The sequence below is a fragment of the Ascaphus truei genome, chromosome 19 (genome assembly GCF_040206685.1).
Source record: "Ascaphus truei isolate aAscTru1 chromosome 19, aAscTru1.hap1, whole genome shotgun sequence".
Classification (NCBI taxonomy): domain Eukaryota; kingdom Metazoa; phylum Chordata; class Amphibia; order Anura; family Ascaphidae; genus Ascaphus; species Ascaphus truei.
The window spans coordinates 23,021,950-23,030,321 of NC_134501.1; positions in this window are offsets into that span (position 1 = coordinate 23,021,950).

The window sequence follows — 8,372 nt, forward strand, 5'->3', positions numbered from 1 at the left end:
GGATCCGGTCAGTGCCAGATATCCCCTCACAGGACCCAATACAATAAATACACACGCAGTATATAGTGACAGGTTTACTGAACATGCAACTTATAACCAGGGCGAGTATTACAGCTACTCCATACATATGTGTACACAGATAGGTAGTAACTCCCCAATACTCTGGTGCAGGGGGCACCCGTGTCCCAGTGTCCAGCCCCAATTGTTTCTCCCACCCCAAGTGTGTGTGACAGCGCTGCCCCCAGTAAGAGAGTATAGTTGGTGCACTTGTTGACTGTACGATACCTGCCAGATGCTCCAGCTGCAAGGTCCGTGGCTATGTCCCTCCCACCGGACATGTCACATGCGCGTGCACAAGCGCCGTACAGGTAGGGAGATTCCGGCTCCCCTGCCATCAGGCGTCACCGCGACGAGCAACTTCGTCGGCGACGGGCCCGCCTTACGCCGTGCCGCTCGGACACGCGCACGCTGTGCACCTCATGCGAGCGCACGCCGAACAATGCTGGGATCAACCTCAGCTGTGCTACACCTGATCTGTATCCTGCCTCAGCCTATCGGCGCTCTACCTATGTCTGACATCACTGCCCCTGCTGCGTCTCCATTGGCTCTTGCTCCTTTTTATGCTCAGTCAGCCCTCTGCTGATTGCTGAGCATAATCCTTGGTTTATTCGCTGTGCTTGCTGCACTGATCATTGCCTGTTACTGTGCCTTCGTTGTTCTTGTTGTGCCCCCTTCCTGTACCTGGACTTCTCTCTTCTGTATCCCTGGACTTCGGCTCTCTCCTCGACCTCGGCTACGGACCACGGCCATTCTTCCCTCTCCTTGACCTCAGCTACGGACCACGACCACTCTTCGGTCTCCAATCCCGGACCTCGGCTACGGACCACGACCATTCTCCCCTCTCCTCGACCTCAGCTATGGACAATGACCACACTTCGCTCTCCAATCCCAAGTATCACAACCTAGCTACACTCTCCTATCCTGACCTGGCTACACGACCCTGACTCTGCACTCTGGACCTGTCCCCGCGGTTGTAGGACGGTGGTTTATATACGTCCCCACCTCAGCCTCGCGGTCTAGTCCAGTTTGTGGTGACCACACATGACACCAGCACCGGGTACCACCAACTGAGGAAATTGATCTGTCCGGTCCCACGCCATTGCCGTCAGCAATGGCGTCCACCTCTACGTGGGGTGGACTCCGGCCGGAAGGTCCCACCTTGATGAGAGTCTCTTTGGCTTGCGGTGGTGGTCTGGTCCCAGACCACAGGCCGCAAGTACTGCGCGGCGTCTTGCTGTGTCCCTGATATGATTCACACTACAGGGGCAATATCCCTATCTGATGGGCCTGTCCCAGTTGCAACAACAAGCTTATGGGAGAGTCGGAACCTAGCTGGGGCCTATTAGGGGTCCTCTGGCCTAGCTCAGGGGCCTGCGGAGTACATGCTGTAATGGCCACCGCTATCTGGTGCCCTGCGCATGCGTGAGGTGTACCAATATGGCCACCACAACTCTCGGGTGCCCCTGCGCATGCACGGGTTGCCTGTGCACCTGCGCGGCCTTCCATGATGGCATAGCTACAGATAGTAACAGTTACATATAGATCCATGGGGCATAGTTACATATAGATACATAGGTGAATAGTTACAGATAGTTACATATAGTCAGTTACATATAGATACATAGATGCATAGTTACATATAGATACATAGATGCATAATTACATAGTAGATGAGGTTGAAAAAAGACATACGTCCATCAATTTCAACCTGTGTTAAAATTTACCTGCCAGATACTTTATGTTTTATCCGTACTTACAGTATATTGATCCAGAACAGGTCCGTTAAACTCACAATAGCTTCTGGGACGATTGTTAAGTCCGACTGCAAGACTCGGGCTGCACCAGGATTTTGTTTTATAAACAGTCACTATAACCCGCGCGTACACTTTCTTCTTGCCTTTTCCTTATTAAAAATATGTAAATGTTGGTGGTATCTCCCATCCCCTCTCTCTCTTCTCCCCCATCCCCTCTCTCTCTCTCTTCCCCCCATCCCCTCTCTCCCCGACAGCCCCTCTCTCTCCCCCACCCCCCTATCTCATCTCTCCCCCATCCCCTCTCTCCTCTCCCTTTTCTCTCTCTCCCCATCCCTCATCTCTCCCCCGATCTCCTCTCTCCCTCCTATCTCCTCTCCCCCTTTTCCCTTTCTCCCTATCCCTTATCTCTCTCTCCCATCCTTTCTCTATCTCTCTCCCTTCCATCCTTCTCTCTCCCCCCATCTTATCTTTCTCCCTCTCCCATCCCCTCTCTACTCCCCATCTCTTCTCTGTCCCCCATCCCGTCTCTCTCTCCCCCATCCCTTCTCTCTCCCCCCCCATCCCTTCTTTCTCCCCAACCCTTCTCTCTCCCCCATTCCCTCTCTCTCCTTCCTGACTCCAAATATTGGCAATCAGAATTCTCACTGGATCAACATCCTTCCCATGTTTACTTATTTGGTATATCTGTGTATACCTTTCCTTTCTAAAGAGATGTCCAACCTTTTTTTTTTTGAAGATACAGTATCTGTTGTATCTGTCACTGGGGGGAGAGCCGGAACAAGTGTCCCAGGCCTTGTGGCTGTGGGGGGTCTGACTTGTGCTGGAAGTTCTTGTTTCCCAAATGCATAACCTTACATTTATCTGTATTAAACCTCATCTGCCATTTACCTGCCCACGTTTCCAGTCTCTCCAAGTTCTTCTGAAGAGAAATTACATCCTGCTCTGATTCTATTACCTTACACAGTTATAGTGTCATCAGCAAAGATGGAGACTTTGCTCTCGATCCCAACCTCAAGGTCATTAATGAACAAGTTAAAAAGCAGGGGTCCCAGTACCGATCCCTGAGGTACTCCACTCACGACTTTAGCCCAACCTGAAAAAGTTCCATTTATGACAACCCTCTGTTGTCTGTCCTTTAACCAGTTTTCAATCCAGGTGCATATATTATCAATGAGTCCAATTTTCTTTATTTTGTACACCAGCCTCTTGTGTGAAACCGTATCAAAAGCCTTTGCAAAATCTAAGTAAACCACATCAACTGCATTACCATCGGGTGAAACTGCCTTAACTTCCTGTGTCGGCTCCTTGTCACCTTGTAAACGTCACCTTATTTATCTGTGCTGGGGGTGGCAAAATTAGATTGTAAGTTCTTCAGGGCAGACTCATACCTGCTAACGTTTATGTACAGCGCTGCATTCACTGTGAGCGATATATAGGAAAACAATATTATTTAAATACAGAACATGGCATTTAGATGTTTTCTTTTCCACTTAAACACTCGATCTTTTCCCAGCAGAGATAACAGGACAGGGTTATCTCTATCGCTCTGCGCTGCTGGCCTGCCTGGCATTCTAGGGGGTTGGGGGATCAGTGTCTGGAGCGTCACAGACAAAGTCAGGCGGGGGTGGGAGTCATTCTATAAAAGGGGAATTTGCAGCAGGAAGTCGGGTTATATTAAGGAGCGAGAGGCGAAAGTGAGGCAGGCTGGCAGAATCACTCATTAACCCCGTCAGTGCCAGAGAGGCCAGCAATGCTTACAGCATCATTATACAGTGCAGTGTGTTTATTATCAGTGTATAGATACTCAGCATCATTATACAGTGCGGAGTGTTCATTTTCAGTGTATAGATACTCAGCATCATTATACAGCGCAGCGTGTTCATTATCAGTGTATAGACATATTCAGCATCATTATACAGCGTAGCGTGTTCATTATCAGTGTATAGATACTCGTCATCATTATACAGTGCGGCATGTTCATTATCAGTGTATAGATACTCAGTATTATTATACAGAGCAGCGTGTTCATTATCAGTGTATAGATACTCAGTATTATTATACAGAGCAGCGTGTTCATTATCAGTGTATAGACATACTCAGCATCATTATGCAATGTGTTCATTATCAGTGTATAGATAGTCAGTTTATTATACAGCGCAGCGTGTTCATTATCAGTGTATAGATACTCGTCATCATTATACAGCGCAGTGTGATCATTATCAGTGTATAGATACTCTGTATCTCCCTCCCCCCCAGTAATATGAATACCCTCCCCCTCTCTCTCCCCCCCCCCACTAATATGAACTCTCTCTCTCCCCACCACCCCACCAGTCATATGAACACCCTCTCTCTCTCCCTGTCCCTCCCTCCCTCCCTCCTAGTAATATGAACTCTCTCTCTCTCTCTCTCTATGAGCCCCCACCCCCCGTAACATGTTTTAAACAGTTTCCATTTTTAAAGACTCTGTCACATTTACTTTTTTGCATCTCGGGAGAAATTAGCGTTTTCCCTTTTCGCGGTCGCCACTCTGCTTGTGAGGGCTGACAAACAGTTTGATCACCAAAAGACAGCACATAAATATTGTACAAACTCTCCAGATATTTCGTTCACCAGGAAATGTGACGAGTTTTTTTTTTTTTAGAGGAAATGCGTTACATTTCCACAAGTCGGTGAAACCACCAGAAAGTCCATGTCCTGTTGATGACAAGTTTATTTTTAGACAGTTAAAAACGTCCCCTCCGAAACGAGAAGTTTTTTCTTTCTTTCTCCCGCGGTTCCTGTTTCTCTGCTCTCAGTCGCGGCCTCTCCCAGGGGGGTCAGCGCCTTGCGGCAGCTTCTGTTGAGAAACCCCCCTTTCCTACCGTATAAAATCATTGTTTTCCTAAACGTCCGTGCGCTGCTGATTTTCGGACAGCAAAAATTCCGAGCGACATTTTTCTTTGAAACCGATTATTAGTTAATTATTCCCGGGCTAAAAAATAATATATTTCGGATTAGCTTTCTTCATAGAAAAAAAGGGGGGGTTATTTTTGGGGTGCCTCAGACAGGGAGAGGCGTGGGTTCGGGGGTCAATGTTCAGGTGGCCATTCTGGACGAGGGGCGAGTTAGAGATAGGACAGATGTATAAATCAATGTGAGGAACTCACTACATTGTTTAAAGGGTTATCTTCCTCCAGGATCTTCTTGGGAATTTTGGACAAGGAGCCCTGTCTGTTATCCGGTCAGAGGATAGAAGGACGGACGACCCAGGTATTGGGGAAAGGCTGGACAGGTCAGAGGATGAGAGGAGCCAGGTATTGGTAGAGACTAGAATGCAACGCACCACCAGTCAAAGAATCGAGACAGGGTGACACGAAAATGGAAAAAAACGTATTTGATCATGTAAAACAAAGGCAGAACACGAACTAACATGTTTCGCGTTAGGCGCTTTATCAAGGTCCCTTTTAAGCAAACCTCAAACTTGGGTATTTAAATGTCCCGCGAACTTGATGTGACCTCACTTTATACAATTATTGACCATGCCCAGGGGGATGGCAGCTGTCCGCTATTTTTTGGAACGGTACAATCTTTCACTTTCACAGAGCACGTTGATTTTGGATTCAATTCCCTTTTTACTTACATACAAGTATTTTCTCTTTGATGGTGTTTTCTATCTCCAAACAAGTGGAACAGCGATGGGCACTAGCTTTGGCCCCTCTTTCGCCAACCTCTTCATGGGTTGGTGGGAGCTGTTCCACGTGTTTGGAGATGGGAACCCTTTCAGGCACAATATCATCTTTTATAGACGGTTCATTGATGATCTGATTTTGGTGTGGGACGGGGATATCACTTCCTTAATTGGGCTGGACGGGTCTAAGGATGGGAGGATGGAGGAGCCAGGTATTGGGGAGACTGGACGGGTCTGAGGATGGGAGGATGGCCCTCTCCTTGATAAAGGCAGTTCCTTGCCGAAACGTTGGACCTTTTGGGGGCACATTAAATATTCTTTGCATAAGACCGTGTGCCTGCTTCCATTCTCTACACTGTTCTCCATAGGGATGTCTGGACCTCCCTGGATCCTGTGCACCGGCAGATAAGTACCCCCCCCCAGCACCACATTGCAGCGTGCATGTACTTTCCTTTATGGGAGGATGGAGGAGCCAGGTATTTTGGGGACTGGACGGTTCTGAGGATGGAGGAGCCAGGTATTGGGGAGACTCGGTGGTTCTGAGGATGGAGGAGCCAGGTATTGGGGAGACTGGATGGGTCTGGAGGATGGGAGGACAGAGGAGCCAGGTATTGGGAGAGGCTGTTGAATGCACTCACAGTATTGTATAAGGAATTGGATACAATAAAACCTTTTAATAGGAATAGTTAACTATTCCTATTAAAAGGTTTTATTGTATCCAATTCCTTATACAATACTGTGCGTGCATCCAAAAGGGACTATTTTCTTCTTTTGTTATATGCCTACTATCCCTATTGCATCTCAGTTTACATTCATACTTGTTAGGCTGGCCTGAGAGTACCTTTCTTTCCTAACCCCCCCCCCCCCCTTTCCCATAGTACTAATTGGGAGAAGCTGGACAGGTCGGAGGATGGGAGGATGGAGGAGCCAGGTATTGGGGAGAGGCTGGACGGGTCTGAGGATGGGAGGAGGGAGGAGCCAGGTATTGGGGAGAGGCTGGACAGGTCCAAGGATCCCATGCTGGAGTTATGGGAAGTTGGGTACTGGGCGGTCGTCCTAATACCGGTTCTTTAATCGATATTGAGCTAGGCCCTCGTAGATCCCAATGCCCCACCAAAGGTATCTCTGGGGTTTGGGGTAACGTACTATGCATGTTGAAAATGTTCTGTATTTCTTAATAGGGACATGTAAAAGTGCAGTAAGGTAAAATAGTGTTATCTTATCTTAAGGGAATACATGGGGGCATGGATTCTCCGGGGCAGACTATAGAATGCTAAAGGAGCCCTCAGGGAGATCTAAATTAAAGCCGTTAGAGACAGGGAGGGATGGAGAAGAGTCGGGACAGGGCAGAGCAGGAAACAGTTACAAGGATTACATAAGTAGAATAAAAAATAAATGCTCTAATCAGTTAAGTAGGAAACGGTATAGTTAGAATAAGGACATAAAAAGCTGAGCGTGGAGTCATACAGAGATTCGCACCGCGAGAGAGAAAGGGGAGAAAGTGAGACACTATATACAGACAGACACCCAGTTATTGCATGTGCACACGCATTATCCATGTCACGCATGACAAGAGACAGACAAGTGATACAGATGGCAGGTCACAGAGTGGTACGGAACATAGACGGAAGCGACGGGGACAGCGACTGCGCTAAGCTGACTGGGCTCCCCGGACACCCCAAGGTTTAATCATCGCTTTGTCTCTTCAGCTCGAGAGCCGGGGAATAGCCACCAAGATTCATCAGACAGGGTCTCCTCAGCAGAACCGCCAACAGAAATCATGGGGCCCAGGACAAATGAAAGGAGCAGCCCCCCCGCACCCATAGCGCACCTAACACGGGAAAAAATTATTTAGCGCACAACTTTTACTTAACTGTTTTCTTTATTGTAATACAGAAAAAAAACATTACAATGCAACCTGTTTATTTTAATATTTTCAACAAAAGACAAAGATACCCAATGCTACATCCAATGTGCCAAAAGGCCTGGGGAGAGGAGAGGAGGTTAATTATTAGCCTGAGGGGGGGGGGGTTTATGGATGGGTGGGTGGGGGTGTGACCGACTGCCTGCCTGGGTGGGGGACTGACCTTGACCGGGTGGGTGCCGCTTCCTGCCCACCAGACGCTACATCCATTTTTTTGCTTCGCTTCCCCCCCTGCCTACGATTCCCGCAGCTGCTGCCTGGGGCGGCAGGTAGGCTGATAGAGGGGGGTGCGTGAGACAATTCCTGTGGGAGCATTCCCCCCCTCACCCCCATGGCCGGAGGCCGGGTTGGCGGGCTCACCACGGTGCATTCCCTCCATCCCACGTTGGGATTGGGGGGGAGTGGGCCTACAGGCAGCAGTCTAGACACGCTGCATTCCCTGCGCATGCGCACCAAGACCTCGGCTCTGCGCATTTGGATTGCCAGCACTTTTTTTCCTGACTTTTTTCTGAAATGGGCACGGATGGGCCCCTGTGACTCACCGGGCCCGGAACGCCAACCCCTGCAGACCCCCTGGTGGCAGGCCTGCTCCTCAGGTCAGCATCAATACTCAATTATTACCAACATACCCCCACCACCCTGTATACCAGCAGTGCAAGCCCACGGGTCACATTATGTAACCCTCCTTACCTAGCTCTAAATTAGGTCACATCAGACTAACTATATACGTACAATGACCAGTCTCTCTGGCCGGTGCAGTATGGGTGCAGGTGTAACTATGTACATACAATGGCAGGGCTCAGTATCTCAGGCCTGTTTAGGGTGCTGGAAGCAGGAACTTTTATAAACACACGAGCTTTGACGCCGTCATTAACATTACACGGACACACTGGTTACTGGACAGGACCTCGTAAAAATAATATTCTGGGCTTCATCCCCTGGTACCTCTCTCCCCCCCCCCCTACGT